Raw genomic sequence first — 18243 nt, 5'->3', positions numbered from 1 at the left:
CTATCGGAGAGAAATGATTTAATGATTGAAAGAACATTTCCAGTTATACTGTAGCTGGAAATCTTGTGAAGTAGACCCTTATGCCATACCTTGTCGAAGGCCTTTGATAAAGCCTTTGTCAAGAGATTCACTAATCCTGTGGGATATAACTGTCAGCACATCTGCGGTAGATCTTGCAGAGCGGAAACCATATTGTGTGTCACTAAGAAGGTTATTCCTGAGGTGGTTGACGATTTCTCTATTTAATGTGGATTCCAGCAACTTACTCATGACACACAGGAGACTTATTGGTCTGTACTGAGAGGGAGATAACTTATCACCTGAATTCTTAAATACAGGGCAAACTGATGAGGTTTTCCAGGGAGTCGGAAAGCACTTCTCCTTAAGGCAGCACTTAAATAGTTTCGTAAGTATGGGAGCAAGTTCTGGTTGAAGCTTTTTTAACACTATAATTGAGATGCCATCAGGGCCAGTTGCTTTACTGGAATCTAGGTTCTTGATTAGCTCGGCAACCTCATGCACGGATATTTGTATGTTACCTAGCTTGTTCTGTGTTATAGGAGGAAATATGGGGAGTTGATGGCCTTCGTCGCATAGGGTAGAATTAGCTGCAAAGTTCTTTGCAAGTAGTTTGGCTTTGTCTGATGCTGACGAGATGACCTCTGGTCCATTGATAATGGTTGGGATAGAACACACACTTCTGTTCAGGATCCTATTTGTTATTTGCCAAAACTGGTGGGAACCAAGCCGCTGATCAGCTACCTTGGATTTTACAGACTAGGCATATAGCTCTCTTGCATTTTTTATTACTCTTTTACAGTGGTTGCTGGCAGTCCTGAAAGCAGCTTTAGTCTCAGTGCATCTATTACGTTGGTAGCTATGGAAAAAGTGATTTCTGTGCGCGATAGCAGCAGCACATTCTGGGGAGAACCATGGCTGGCTGTTAGGTTTTTGTTGGAATCTTTTAGATGGTATGAATTGGTCTATGCCTACAATTAACCATTCAGATCTGATATTATAGAGGACACTTCCTTTTTAAACATGGAGTGCAGAGGTAAATTAGATATGAATGTACAGAAGCTATCCCAGTCAGCCATAGAGTATCTGTATACAGTACAGTGGAGGGGTACGTCTGGGGACTTCTTACATTTCATTTTTATCTTAACTGATACGACGGAGTGGTCGGAGGATCCTAGAGGAGAATGAATGGAACATGAACATAGCTCAGGGGAAGTTGAGAGAAAAAGGTCTAGGAGGCTTGCATATTGACCGAGTGTATCGGGCACACGGGTGGGTTCGCGAACAATCTGAGTGTCATAAGCAATGACAAAATCATGACAAAACCTCCCCTCATTGTCTGTCTTATTTGAATGGGTCAGCCATTCCACGTTATGGACTTTGAAGTCACCACAGATGTGGATGTTAGCCGAGGGATGTGCAGACAGTATGTGGTCTATTTTCTCAGATATGCTCTTAAAGATAGTAACTCCACTGTTGTGGGGCCGATAGAGGGCAAATATAAATGCAGTGGTGTTAGCAAGTGCAACCCCGAAGCACATATAGGGTAAATTAGGATCTTCTCTAGAGATATCCCTTCCACACGGGAAGCCATCCTTAATGTAGGCACATATTCCATGCCCATGGCGATCTTGGAGGTTAGATTTAGCTGTTAAGTTAGAGTATCCATTAATTATGAACTCATCTAGGGAAGTGGTCGGCCCTATTCCAGTTTCACTTAGAAATAATATGATCGGTTTCATCTCCTGTAATTGGGTTTCAACCTCTGGAAGGTTGGAACGTAGACCCCTGATGTTGGAGAAGGAGACCTGGTAGTAGAGGTCTACGTTGGAAGATCGGGTTCTAGGTTTAATCGAGTTTTTATTCTGGAGATATTTCATGTTAAGGTTTTGAGATTTGTGGAATAGGTCGGCATACTTGGTTAGAGCAGTCAAGAGAGGGAAAGTAAGAGAGAAAAAGACAGGAAAATTTTTTTTTGTAGCACACGAAAAGGTAAAGCCGTAACAATTACCCACTAGTATGGCATCGAGAGGCCCCACCAGAGACTACACCGGGATTTAATCAGGATTTAACTTTAAACCTATTTTAACTTTTTGGATTTTTAAATTTTTAGCAAGTCGTGATTTTTTTTTCTCTCAAGAACTTTATTCTAGGGATTTTCTAAGACTTTTATAAAATTCGGAACATTTTAAGGACTTTACTGTGGATTTCTTAAAGTTTGCATTTTTATTCATCACTTCTGCTTCTTTTACTGTTTTTATTTCTTATTATACATACTAGATGCCAGAATTCAACTTCTATCATATATATTCCAACCGAGAGATCTTTCTAAAATTCTAACCGTCATTATAAGTGCAATTATATTATTTGTATCACTCTTGCACTTGGTCCACTGGGTATATTTGCTAGGTAGCTTTTGAAATTCCTTTTCATGGATCTGATTGCTCCTATAATTACTGTAATGATGTAGATCTTCCTAAGATTACAGTTTCTTTTCATATCGTCTTATGAGGAGGGAAGAGGATAGGAAAAAGATTCGCTCACTTCAACATACATATCACTGATGTCAGTTTTCTGTCCTCCAATAGACTCTCAGCTATCAAACACGTGAAGTAGACAACATAATAATGACATAACTGATTGCACGAACATAACTATTTCTTACCTGTAAAATACAGGGTGAACCCCCAAAAAACGGGCCCCAACTCTAATTAGGCCTCGTTTCTTAGTGTTTTGTTCAAATGAAATGAAACTTTGGTCACAACTAGTTTATTATATTCAAAACATCACATAAAAACACTAGGGTCTTTGCCCTTTTTTTCGTTCTATAGCATATGTTCTAGATGGCCTCCATTTAGCTCCGTGAATTCCTTGAGGCGCAGTACGAAGTTGTCCATGATGTTATTACAGACCGAATTGGTGATGGCTCTCATCTCCTCCCTGATGGCTTCCTTGAGTTCCGTGATGGTTCTGGGTTTCCCTGCGTAGACTCTGTCCTTAAGATAACCCCAAAGAAAAAAGTCTGGGGGGGGCTTAGGTCCGGGCTATGGGGTTCCCACTCAAAATCAGTCTTGAGACTGATCATTCTTTCAGCCAATCTCGGGACAGGTTTGAGGGGTGAGAACTTACTCCGTCCTGCTGGAACCAGAACATGCTCATGAGTGACAGGTAGATGATCTGGAGCTCACTCTTGAAGGTTTTGAGGGCCTCCACATACCGCTCCTTGGTGACTGTCACTGCTGCACCAGATTCTTTGATGAAGATTGGTCCGCTGATGGCTCTGGCCGAGATTGTAGCCCACACCGTGCACTTAGGAGAGTGCAGGGGCTTGGTGGCTACTTCATTGGGTCTGGAGGACCCCCAGAAGAAATTTGGAGTTCGCCTTTCTATCAAGATGGAAGTGGGCTTCATCTGATGTCCAAAGGAAGTTAAGGAAACTTGGTGTCTCCTCGATCCTCTCGAACATCTTGACTGCCATAGTCCTCCTCTGCTTCTTGTCTGAGGCTGTAAGGGTCTGCAGCGTCTGTATTCTGTATGGGTAAGCCCTGATATCGTTCACCAGTACTCTCCTGCAAGTCTCACGGGACATACCAAGGGACTGACTTCGCTTACGCACAGAGCGTTTCGGACTCTGCTGGAGAGACTCTCTCACTCTTTCGGCCAGCTCGGCTGTTCACTTCTTGGCTTGGACGGTTCTCTCTGGCAGTGTTGAAGTTCTCCACGGTCCCATACTTCTCGAAGTGGTCCACCCAGTTCTAAATTCTGCTTTTGGATGGAGCCTTTTCACATTCGAACTGACGCATGAAACTGTCCTGGGCTTTCTTAAACAAGGCTGTCTTGTAGTAAAATTTAACACAGTGTATTCTTTGTCCCAGCTCCCACTGGGGTTTTGGTGTACTCACGGTCGTTGATTCTGCCATGTCCTGTAAAATAAGGGCAATCGGTGAATAAATAATGGAGATATCACATAAAGTGTACACGGGGCCCGTTTCTTTTGGGTCACCCTGTATAAGCTAGAATTTGTAAGCTCAGAATATCAACCAATCAAAAAACAACTTATTCATTAGGTTTGTTAGACAGTGTCCAATTCAAATCTATTGAAAACTCTAAAGCGATTGAACTATTTTCTCAGTAAACAAGAACATTTTTACATTACAACCCGAGGCAATCAATAATGATAAAAGTATGATAAGGAATATTCATTGTTGGTTAATATTTTAATCAGGCAAATATTTAACAGCAAAATATTACATATTAGGATTCCTACTTCAGAAGCGATTAAGTTAGCTAGTATGAATTTTAACAAGGGTCACATTGAGTGCAGGACAATAAGCTAGATCTATTAATCAGAATCATTCACAGAACAGAGTGACATAAAGTTGAGGCAGGGGGCAGCAGGTCAAGCGATAAACAAAACCAGATGATATGACAAACGATATTTCTTTATTTTTGAGCTAAGAGAATCAAAGGTGTTCAAATCAGTTTCTGTGCAGAAGCCATGGAAACGAGACATCACTAATAATGTAAAAAACTTTGTAATTTCAGCAAATATAACCTCTATGTCCGTGTGCTTCACTAATTTCAGTTAATTTAAGAAATAAATAATTAACTAAGGGAACATTAGTCTCTCTCTTTCTCCTCTGAGTCAATTCTCTCGTACCTTGAATAAAACGCCTTGTTTCCTCTTTCTTCATGAAAAGAAACTTATTTTCATTTGTTAGTAAAAATATAACAAAAATACCTCTCAACATTGCTTTGAGACAACTCATTTTTATTTAAACAATGATTCAAAGAAATAGCATTAAAAACACTAAGTTTTATCTTACCAAAATGAAAATTTTAAGCCATAAAAATATTGGTGATGTCTTTGTAAACAATTCGAAAAAACTAAGAAAGAAAGATAACTGAAGTTCATGATTTTCTTAAAACAAGGAACCCATTAAATAAAACAATAAAGCATAATTTTATCATTTGCGGACGAGCAGTTTAAAGATTCGCTATACTTAAGTAGAAAAATATGAACTTGAGTTATGTGTCCTTAATTTCATTTCTCACTTATTTATAGCGACTATATTTTTCAGGTCGAGTTTTCATTTCTGCATTAACATGGTTTGAGTAATAATAAGTTATTTTGGGAATAATATTAAACCCTTTCATTCTAAAAAATGTGTGTGACTAAAATAAGAATTAACTTAATTATATTAAGAAGACATTAGCATTTTACTTTGATAACATACGTTTGTTTAATATGTTGAAAAGCAGCAAAGTTAATTTGAAAAATGTCTTTATAAACGTGACAGTTCATTTAAACCTATATTCATATGTGTGTGTGTGTGTGTGTGTGTGTGTGTGTGTGTGTGTGTGTGCGTGTGCGTGTGCATGTGTGTCTGTGCGTGTGTGTGTGTCTGTGTGTGTGTGTGTGTGCGCGTGCGTGTGTCTGTGTGTGCGTGTGCGTGTGTGTGTGCGTGTGTGTGTGTGTGCATGTGCGTGTGCATGTGTGTGTGTCTGTGTGTGTGTGCGTGTGTGTGCGCGCGTGCGTGTGTGTCTCTGTGTGTGTGTGTGTCTCTGTGTGTGTGTGTGTGTGTGTGTGTGTGTGTGTGTGTGTGTGTGTGTGTGTGTGTGCGCGTGCTGCGATTGTTGAGAGAAAAGGAAATATAAACTGATGTGTTTATTTAGTAATTAATGCCAAGCCGTCTCAAAGTTAATTAATTCAATATAATGCCATTGCATGTCAACTTTATTGAGACTGGAAAAATGTGACTTTCCAAAGTAAAGGAAGTCAAAATCAAGGACGAATTGTTTCTGATAAGAAGAAATAAAAAAACAATTAATATTAACTTTAGGTGAACAAAAAATGCCATCAAATCATTAAATTCAATGTTTCTTTTACAACAGATATGGTCAGGGTCGTTTTTCTATGCAAACTCGTGACAAATTTCAAAATGTTAACACATGTTTATATGTTTGCTTAAGATATTTCTACAATCGATTTTTTAAATTATGTATTCTAAAGATTCGCAGAAAAATAAAATGATCGATTTTTAAAAAGCGAAAAATTTGTACATAATGTTTTGTTTTTTTTCTTTTTTTTGGTACTTGTACAGTTTAGTCAAGACATTAAAAAATGAAAATATCGAAAAAAGGTTATATTTCACGTATCCGTTATGAAACGAAGTTTTCCTAAAAAGAAAATTTTACTTGATTTCATCAAGTAGTTTTTTTTGTTGTTTTTTTTTTTTCAGCGAAAAAAAACAAAACAATTTGTTATGATACCGAGCAAAAGGTTCGATTTTTATGAAGAAAAGCTAGAAATAAAGATGGGAAGGGAGTGTCGGCACTTTACATTGAGTTATCTCCCCGTCGCATGCTGGTCAGGTTCAGCAAATTTCACACTGGCTGACTTCAACCAAGACCGTCTTAAAAGACAAGATGGCCGGTGGGCAAAAATAATTTAATCTGCTGACGTCATCACGGATAGTCCATACCGGTGACACCGGTAGTCACCGGTAGGCACTCGTAACGTCTTGAAGTCAGTGTAATATTTCTTTTTTTATTAAAATGCCTTCACGGTGCATCGTTCCAACTTGCTGAGGAAATTATCGTAAAGGACCAAAAAGTGACAGTATTTTCATTTCCGAAAGATAAAGAATTATAATGCAGTAAAAAAAAAAAGATTTTACACCATCTCCATTCAGCAAAGTAAGTTTTAACGTGCTCCCCCCCCCCTGTATTTAACACGATGTAACTATAATTTAATTCAATATTATCATCCTAAATGTTTTACCATTCAAAAGAAGAAGCTTCAAATAAATTGCTAATATTAAAAAAAAAATTTTTACAGCATACAAAACTAATGAAAATGCGAGACAACATCGACTCTTTAAAACACGATTTTTTTAAGCTGTTGACACACGTTTTAAAAATCTGACAAAAATTAATTTTCCTGAAATTTTTCAATATTTAAAAATAAATTATGCCGACTGATAAAATTTTTAAACATTTTTTTAAAGCTAGAAAGATAACATTTAAAAGTACTTATATATATATATATATATATATATATATATATATATATATATATATATATATATATATATATATATATATATATATATATATGAAACTAAACTAAAAAAAAAAAAAAAAAAACGCGCGTTCACTCGTGGTCTTAAACAGTCTTGGTGTCTAACTCTTTCCCGTGGGGAGGCATAGTAAATAGGTACAATTCATTTCATTAACGTAATTGGGTTTTTATTACTGTACACATAGATTCGAAAAAGTTGTCAAAAACAAATATATAACAAATAAATGTTATCAAAGGCAAAATAAGTTACTTTTCTACCAAATATTTTTCGTGTTTTTATTCAATGTAACATGTTTATTCAGCTCGAAAAACATAGTGTTTATCGATGTATTCGAAAATTCAAGATGGCGTCTGATTCTCTCTTTAACACGGTAAGTTTGGGATAAGGTGTTATAAATAAAAAACTATACGACATACTATTAAAAACCCGCCGAATATATGTCAACCTATGTCACGGTAACATATATTGAGCGATTTTTTAACAGTATTTTATCCGGTTTTGTATTTATAACACCTTTTTCCAAACTTACCGTGTTAAAGAGAGAATCAGACGCCATCTGGAATTTTCGAATACATCGGTAAACACTATGTTTTTCGAGCTGAATAAACATGTTACATTGAATAAAAACACGAAAAATATATCCAGTTTGGCAGAAAAGTAACTTATCTTGCCTTTGATAACATTTATTTGTTATATATTTATTTTTTGACAACTTTTTCGAATCTATGTGTACAGTAATACAAACCCACGTATTTTAACAAACTGAAAATATGGATATAAAAAAATGATTTTGCATGTTATTTTTGTTATGTGGTGAAATAATCTTAAATAAGAAACATGATTTTCTCTTTAGGTTAATTTTTTTACTGTGCAATATTTCATGAATTTATTAAAAATATTGTTTTTGATTTTGAAAAAATATTGTGGTTCATTTTGATTAAAAAATATTCATTTTGATTAAAAAATATTGTGGTTCATTTTGATTTTAAAAAAAGTTTAATTTTAATATTTGTTTATTGTCTTAAATCATATCAAATGTTTTGCTTGTGTTCTGCTTCAAATATTCATAATCTTACATGCATAATTTTCATTTAATTATATTAAATAAACTTCAAGTTTATTTCAAATCAAATCGTGTTCCTTCACTTTTTTAAAATGTAATTTATAAGTAATTAAAGAATGCATTCTAATCTTTAAAATCTATAATACAACGAAATATTCAATTGCTTATAATATACTTAAACAAATAACTTGTGTTTTTTTTAATTATTTTTTTAATATTAATATTAGATGAGTTTCAGTATAAATCATCGTGTTCTTTCTTTATTTCTTTATTTTAATCCAATTTTGAAGTTTTGTAACGCTGTCTGTAAAAATTACTGTTCATTATTGACAGTCTAAGAGTTCCACATATCTTGCTTGTTGGAACCTCGGCGATGACGTCATTTTTCAGCTGGCCGGCCATCTTTATAACGAAGGCCACGCTTCAACCGTGGCCTTCGTTATAAAGATGGCCGGCCAGCTGAAAAATGACGTCATCGCCGAGGTTCCAACAAGCAAGATATGTGGAACTCTTAGACTGTCAATAATGAACAGTAATTTTTACAGACAGCGTTACAAAACTTCAAAATTGGATTGAAATAAAGATAGAACACGATGATTTATACTGAAACTCATCTAATATTAATAATAAAAAAATAATAAAACACAAGTTGTTTGTTTAAGTATTATAAGCAATTGAATATTTTGTTGTATTATAGATTTTAAAGATTAGAATGCGTTTTTTAATTACTTATAAATTACATTTTTAAAAAGTGAAGGAACACGATTTGATTTGTAGTAAACTTGAAGTTTATTTAATATAATTAAATGAAAATTATGCATGTAAGATTATGAATATTTGAAGCAGAACACAAGCAAAACATTTTAAATATTAAAATTAAACTATTTTTTTAATCAAATGAACAATATTTTTTAAATCAAAATGAATTTTTTTTTAATCAAAAGGAATATTTTTAATCAAAATGAACAATATTTTTTTTTAAATCAAAATGAATATTTTTTAATCAAAATGAACAATATTTTTTTTTAAATCAAAATGAATATTTTTTAATCAAAATGAACCACAATATTTTTAAATGCAAATGAACCACAATATTTTTTCAAAATCAAAAACAATATTTTTAATAAATTCATGAAATATTGCACAGTAAAAAAATAATTAACGTAAAGAAAAAATCATGTTTCTTATTTAAGATTATTTCACCACATAACAAAAATAACATGCAAAATCATTTTTTTGTATCCATATTTTCAGTTTGTTAAAATACGTGGGTTTGTATTACTGTACACATAGATTCGAAAAAAATGTCAAAAAACAAATAAATGTTATCAAAGGCAAGATAAGTTACTTTTCTACCAAACTGGACATATTTTTCGTGTTTTTATTCAATGTAACATGTTTATTCAGTTCGAAAACCATACAGTGTTTACCGATAGCAGTGTCAGAAATTTCGTGAAAATAGTGAATAATTCCACCCCATCTTTCCAAGCTTATAACTCCTCGAAAAATGTTATTCAAGCCCTAATTTTTTTTTCAATTAAAGGAGCAAGGACCAAGGTTTTATTAAAAAAAAAAAAAAAAAAAAAACAATGTGGTTTTTTTTTAAAAAAAGGTTTTAAACTTCGGACTTAACAGGTAAATTTCTAAAAAAGGGATTTTTTTTTTGTTTTAAATTTGAATATATTATTTATTGACCTTTTCTCTTCAATTTGTGATATATAAAACTCCCCGAAATAAATTAATTATTTACTTTTTAAGAAAAAGTTGAAAATGGGTGACACTTGGGGGGCGTGAATTTAAAAAAAAACGTTTGTCTAAAATATTATATTCGGTTTATTGAAAAGAACATAAAATTTCACATTGACCCTGTAAATATCGAACTTACCGTGTTAAAGAGAGAGTCGGCCGCCATTTTAAATTTTCCAATACATCGGTAAACACTGTATGTTTTTCGAGCTGAATAAATATGTTACATTGAATAAAAACACAAAAAATATATCCAGTTAGGTAGAAAAGTAACTTATCTTGCCTTTGATAACATTTATTTGTTATATATTAGTTTTTTGACAACTTTTTCGAATCTATGTGTACAGTAATACAAACCCGGAAATTTCAAGATGGCGTCTGACTCCCTCTTTAACACGGTAAGTTTGGGAAAAGGTGTTATAAATAAAAAACTGGTTAAAATACTATAAAAAACTCGCTCAATATATGTTACCGTGACATAGCTTGACATATTTTTTCTAGTTTTTTTATTTATAACACCTTGTTTTTGGAGCTGAATAAACATGTTACATTGAATACAAACACGAAAAATATATCTAGTTTGGTAGAAAAGTAACTTATCTTGCCTTTGGTAACATTTATTTGTCATATATTTGTTTTTTGACAACTTTTTCGAATCTGTGTACAGTAATACAAACCCGAAATGAACGCGCGTTTTTTTTTTTTTTTACTTTTAAGTTTCATATATATATATATATATATATATATATATATATATATATATATATATATATATATATATATATATATATATATATATATATATATATATATATATATATATATAAGTATTTTTAAATTTTATCTTTCTAGCTTTAAAAAAAAGTTTAAAAATGTTATCAGCCGGCATAATTTATTTTTAAATATTGAAAATTTCAGGAAAATTAATTTTTGCTAAATTTTTAAAACATGTGCCAACAGCTTAAAAAAATCGTCTCTTCAAAAGAGTCGATGTTGTCTCGCATTTTCATTAGTTTTGTATGCTGTAAAAAAATTTTTTTTTAATATTAGCAATTTATTTGACGCTTCTTTTGAATGGTAAAAAACTTAGGATTATAATATTGAATTAAATTATAGTTACATCGTGTTAAATACAGGGGGAGCACGTTAAAACTTACTTTGTTGAATGGAGATATCCACGAGTCACTACCGGTGTTTACCGGTGTAAAGAAGCAACTAATGGACTACCCGTGATGACGTCAGCAGATTAAATTATTTTTGCCCACCGGCCATCTTGTCTTTTAAGACGGTCTTGCTTCAACGCGCTCTCATAAGAATGTGTTTTTCCGCTGTAAAAAAAACAAAAAAACTACTCGATCAAATTAGATGAAGTTTTTTTTTTCGGAGATCTTCAGTGCAAAACGGATACGTACAATAACCTTTTTTCGATAATTTCATTTTTTAATGTCTTGACTAAACTGTACAAGTGCCCCTTTTTTTTTTTTACTTTGTAATCAGAATGCAGCAGCATCGAACGGCCGCCACCTTGAAAATGTATCTTATATTGTTACTCCTGACACCTAACGTGTGTTGTAAACCTCTGACACCGGTGTCATATCGGCGTCACAAGCTATTGTATCTCAATATGATAACGACGGTCACAATCACAAATTTAGCGTATGGTAGCAAGAAAGACCTACAGAGTAACGTTAAATATTTATTGAAAGTATAGGATCCAGCTCGGGCGGGTCACCAATTTATAATCGGTATTTATCAATTTTTAGGACACCGAGGTTGTATTTGTCGCAATTTTATTGAAGTCGAAAGTAGGAGTGTATCAGCGGGACCGTTAATGGTAAATTTAACGGGATCGCCGATTAATAGAAAGGTTTCACCAATCCACATCCTTACATAAAGAAAATTAGCATAAACTCTGGAAAATAACGACACTCAACAAAAAACACGAAATCACAGTATTAACATGAAATAAACAACATTTTTTTACGTGTTTGCAATATTAGTTTAAATTGTTTAAACATAAGTGTGTGTGTGTGTGTGTGTGTGTGTGTGTGTGTGTGTGTGTGTGTGTGTGTGTGTGTGTGTGTGTGTGTGTGTGTGTGTGTGTGTGTGTGTAATGTTCATAATGAAGGACTAACGAAGTGAGAATTTTGTGAGAATAGCATGAGGCTTGAAATTACTGATTTTTTATAAGAGTGCCACATTTTTGAGAAGAACAGTCTGAAAATCCATATAAGTGAATACATGTGTGTGTGTGTTTGTGTGTGTGTGTGTGTGTGTGTGTGTGTGTGTGCGTGTGTATCATGAGAACAGAAGTTTGAAATAAAATTGTTTAAACAAAAATTTAAGTCCTCACATAGGGGTAAGTTTACACGAGGGTAACAAAGTTCATGTCTGTCATGCGCAAGATCATAACAGTGTGTTTACGTTTCCCAGGAGGGACTTTACTCAGACACGTGTTGATACTTGGGAAATTGAAGAGAAAACTGATTTAATTTTTGGCGGAAAAATCTTTATATACAGGCCTTCTCGAATGTTCCAACCTGTTTACTGCATTTATACATGAGGGTGCATCATAAATTCCTTTTATTTTATGTGTGCAATGGTCACATCATTACATCATGTTCCTATGCATTTTACATGCACGCGGGTATATCAAAGCAGTGATCACTGGGAAATCTTCCTACCAGGCATTTGTTCTGGCCTGACATAACGGTTATTACAAAAAAAAGGAAGTGATAGAAAATGTCTTTTGTTGATAAGACAATTTCTGACAAGAAGAAAATAACAAAGTCCTTGTTATTAAGGTTTGTTAGAGTGAAAATAATTAGAAATGTCTACTTTTTATGTGTCAGAACAATTAAAATATGTATAAATAAGCATCTACTATGTAAATATTAATCCAATTAAATATGCAATACATCGGCCTTGTGACAAAGTTTCCTTTTAATCATTGTGATACTACGTGCTCAGCACAAATCAATTAATTTTCAGTGTTTCATGAATAAGTTGTTTGAATCCATGTTAACAGACGAATTGTCAACAACCTCAGCAAAACTATCGTGGTCTTCTTCATATTAATACACACAATATCACATGAGAGATTTCATATTAATACAAACAATATCACATGAGAAATTTAATATTAATACAACAAATATCACATGAAAGATTTCATATTAATACAAACAATATCATATGAAAGATTTCATATTAATACAAACAATATCACATGAAAGATTTCATATAAATACAAACAATATCACGTGAAAGATTCATATTAATACAAGTAATATCACATAAAAGATTTCAACAATATTATATGAAAGCTTTCATATTTATATAAACAATATCACATGAAAATTTCATATGAATACAAATAATATCACATAAAAGATTTCATATTAATACAAACAATATCATATGAAAGATTTCATATTAGTACAAACAATATCACATGAAAGATTTCATATTAATACAAATTATATTACATGAAAGATTTCATATTAATACAAACAATATCGCATGAAAGATTTAATATTAATACAAACAATATCACATGAAATATTTCATATTAATACAAACAATATCGCATGAAAGATTTAATATTAATACAAACAATATCACATGAAAGATTTCATATTAATACAAACAATATCGCATGAAAGATTTAATATTAATACAAACAATATCACATGAAATATTTCATATTAATACAAACCATATCACGTGAAAGATTTCATATTAATACTAACAATATCACATTAAAGATTTCATATTAATACAAAAAATATCATATGAAAGATTTCATATTAATACAAACAATATCACATGAAAGATTTCATATTAATACAAACAATATTACATGAAAGATTTCATATTAATACAAGCAATATCATATGAAAGATTTCATATTAATACAAACAATATCACATGAAAGATTTCATATTAATACAAATAATATTACATGAAAGATTTCATATTAATACAAAGAATATCACATGAAAGATTTCATATTAATAAAAACAATATCACATGAAAGATTTCATATTAATACAAACAATATAATATGAATGATTTCATATTAATATAAAAAATATCATATGAAAGATTTCATATTAATACAAACAATATAATATGAATGATTTCATATTAATATAAAAAATATCATATGAAAGATTTCATATTAATACAAACAATATCACATGAAAGATTTCATATTAATAAAAACAATATCACATGGAAGATTTCATATAAATACAAACAACCCTCTAGCTGATTCCACTGTGAAAAATTTCCTCCACTCTATATCTGTGCCTAAATCAAAAATGCAGACTCCATGAACAAAGCTTCTTTCTTAGAACTGCACGCCTGTGGAAGTCTGTTCCGTCTGCTTGCTTCCCTCCGGACTACAACTTGGATTTCTTCAAGTCCAATGTTTAGAAATTCCTAATAAACCGCCCCCTTTATTAAACACTTCATCAAATCTCCACACTAGTGTAGTGTACTTGCAATAACCTTATCCCTGATTGGCTTCCGGGCCTTGATAATTTGTGATAACTTTGTAAAAAAAACAAAAAAATATATCATATGAAAGATTTTATATTAATACAAACAATATCACATGAAAGATTTTATATTAATACAAACAATATCACATGAAATATGTCATATTAATACAAACAGTATCACGTGAAAGATTTCATATTAATACAAACAATATCACGTGAAAGATTTCATATTAATACAAACAGTATCACGTGAAAGATTTCATATTAATACAAACAATATCACGTGAAAGATTTCATATTAATACAAACAATATCACATGAGAAATGTCATATTAATAAAAACAATATCACATTAAAGATTTCATATTAATACAAACAATATCCCATGAAAGATTTCATATTAATAAAAACAGTATCACGTGAAAGATTTCATATTAATACAAACAATATCACGTGAAAGATTTCATAATGATACAAACAATATCACATGAAAGATTACATATTAATACAAACAATATTATATGAAAGCTTTCATATTTATATAAACTATATCACATGAAAATTTCATATCAATACAAATAATATCACATAAAAGATTTCATATTAATACAAACAATATCATATGAAAGATTTCATATTAATACAAATAATATTACATGAAAGATTTCATATTAATGCAAACAATATCATATGAAAGATTTCATATTAATACAAACAATATCACATGAAAGATTTAATATTAATACAAACAATATCACATGAAAGATTTCATATTAATACAAACCATATCACGTGAAAGATTTCATATTAATACTAACAATATCACAGGAAAGATTTCATATTAATACAAACAATATCACATGAAAGATGTCATATTAATAAAAACAGTATCACGTGAAAGATTTCATATTAATGAAAACAATATCACATGAAAGATTTCATATTAATACAAACAATATTATATGAAAGCTTTCATATTTATATAAACAATATCACATGAAAATTTCATATTAATACAAACAATATCACATAAAAGATTTCATATTTATACAAAAAATATCACATTAAAGATTTCATATTAATTCAAACAATATCACATGAAAGATTTCATATTAATACAAATAATATTACATGAAAGATTTCATATTAATACAAACAATATCATATGAAAGATTTCATATTAGTAAAAACAATATCACATGAAAGATTACATATTAATACAAATAATATTACATGAAAGATTTCATATTAATAGAAACAATATCACATGGAAGATTTCATATTAATACAAACAACATCACATGAAAGATTTCATATTAATACACACAGTATCACGTGAAAGATTTCATATTAATACAAACAATATCACATTAAAGATATCATATTAATACAAACAATATCATATGAAAGATTTCATATTAATACAAACAATATCACATGAAAGATTTCATATTAATACAAATAATATTACATGAAAGATTTCATATTAATACAAACAATATCATATGAAAGATTTCATATTAATACAAACAATATCACATGAAAGATTTCATATTAATACAAATAATATTACATGAAAGATTTCATATTAATACAAACAATATCACATGAAATATTTCATATTAATAAAAACAATATCACATGAAAGATTTCATATTAATACAAACAATATCACATTACAGATTTCATATTAATACAAACAATATCACATTAAAGATTTCATATTAATACAAACAATATAATATGAATGATTTCATATTAATATAAACAATATCATATGAAAGATTTCATATTAATACAAAAAATATCACCTGAAAGATTTTATGTTAATACAAACAATATCACATGAGAAATGTCATATTAATACAAACAATATCACATTAAAGATTTCATATTAATACAAACAATATCCCATGAAAGATGTCATAATAATAAAAACAGTATCACGTGAAAGATTTCATATTAATACAAACAATATCACGTGAAAGATTTCATAAGCATATAAACAATATCACATGAAAGATTTCATATTAATACAAACAATATCACATGAAAGATTTCATATTAATACAAACAATATCACGTGAAAGATTTCATATTAATACAAACAATATCACATGAAAGATTTCATATTAATAAAAACAATATCACATGAAAGATTTCATATTAATACAAACAATATCACATGAAAGATTTCATGTTAATAAAAACAATATCACAGTAAAGATTTCATATTAATACAAACAATATCCCATGAAAGATGTCATATTAATAAAAACAGTATCACGTGAAAGATTTCATATTAATACAAACAATATCACGTGAAAGATTTCACATTAATACAAACAATATCACATGAAATATTTCATATTAATACAAACAATATCACATGAAAGATTTCATAATAATACAAACAATATGCCATGAGAGATTCCATATTAATACAAACACCCATCTAGCTGAATCCACTGTGAAATATTTCCTCCACTCTATATCTGTGCCTAAATCAAAAATGCAGATTCCATGAACAAAGCTTCTTTCTTAGAACTGCATTCCTGTGGAAGTCTGTTCCGTCTGCTTGCTTCCCTCCGGACTAAAACTTGGATTTCTTCAAGTCCAATGTTTACAAATTCCTAATGAACCGCCCCCTTAATTAAACACTTCATCAAATCTTAACACCAGCGTAGTGTACTTGCAATAACCTTATCACTGAGTGGCTTCCGGGCCTTGATAAGTTGTGATCACTTTGTAAAAAAAAAAAAAAAAAAAATATCACATGAAAGATTTCATATTAATACAAACAATATCACATGAAAGATTTCATATTAATACAAACAATATCACATGAAAGATTTAATATTAATACAAACAATATCACATGAAAGATTTCATATTAATACAAACCATATCACGTGAAAGATTTCATATTAATACTAACAATATCACAGGAAAGATTTCATATTAATACAAACAATATCACATTAAAGATGTCATATTAATAAAAACAGTATCATGTGAAAGATTTCATATTAATAAAAACAATATCACGTGAAAGATTTCATATTAATACAAACAATATCACATGAAAGATTACATATTAATACAAACAATATTATATGAAAGCTTTCATATTTATATAAACAATATCACATGAAAATTTCATATTAATACAAGCAATATCACATAAAAGATTTCATATTAATACAAAAAATATCATATGAAAGATTTAATATTAGTATAAACAATATTACATGAAAGATTTCATATTAATACAAATAATATTACATGAAAGATTTCATATTAATATAAACAATATCATATGAAAGATTTCATATTAGTACAAACAATATCACATGAAAGATTTCATATTAATACAAACAATATCACATGGAAGATTTCATATTAATACAAACAACCCTCTAGCTGATTCCACTGTGAAAAATTTCCTCCACTCTATATCTGTGCCTAAATCAAAATTGCAGATTCCATGAACAAAGCTTCTTTCTTAGAACTGCACGCCTGTGGAAGTCTGTTCCGTCTGCTTGCTTCCCTCCAGATTACAACTTGGATTACTTCAAGTTCAATGTTTACAAATTCCTAATGAACCGCCCCCTTATTTAAACACTTTTTCAAATCTCCACACCAGCGTAGTGTACTTGCAATAACCTCATCACTGAGTGGCTTCCGGGCCTTGATAAGTTGTGATCACTTTGTAAAAAAAAAACAAAAAAAAAATATCATATGAAAGATTTCATATTAATACAAACAATATCACATGAAAGATTTCATATTAATACAAACAATATCCCATGAAAGATGTCAT

Source organism: Euprymna scolopes, chromosome 43 (genome assembly GCF_053919585.1).
Source record: "Euprymna scolopes isolate OS-2025 chromosome 43, ASM5391958v1, whole genome shotgun sequence".
Classification (NCBI taxonomy): Eukaryota; Metazoa; Mollusca; class Cephalopoda; order Sepiida; family Sepiolidae; genus Euprymna; species Euprymna scolopes.
Note: the sequence above shows the minus strand (reverse complement) of the source record.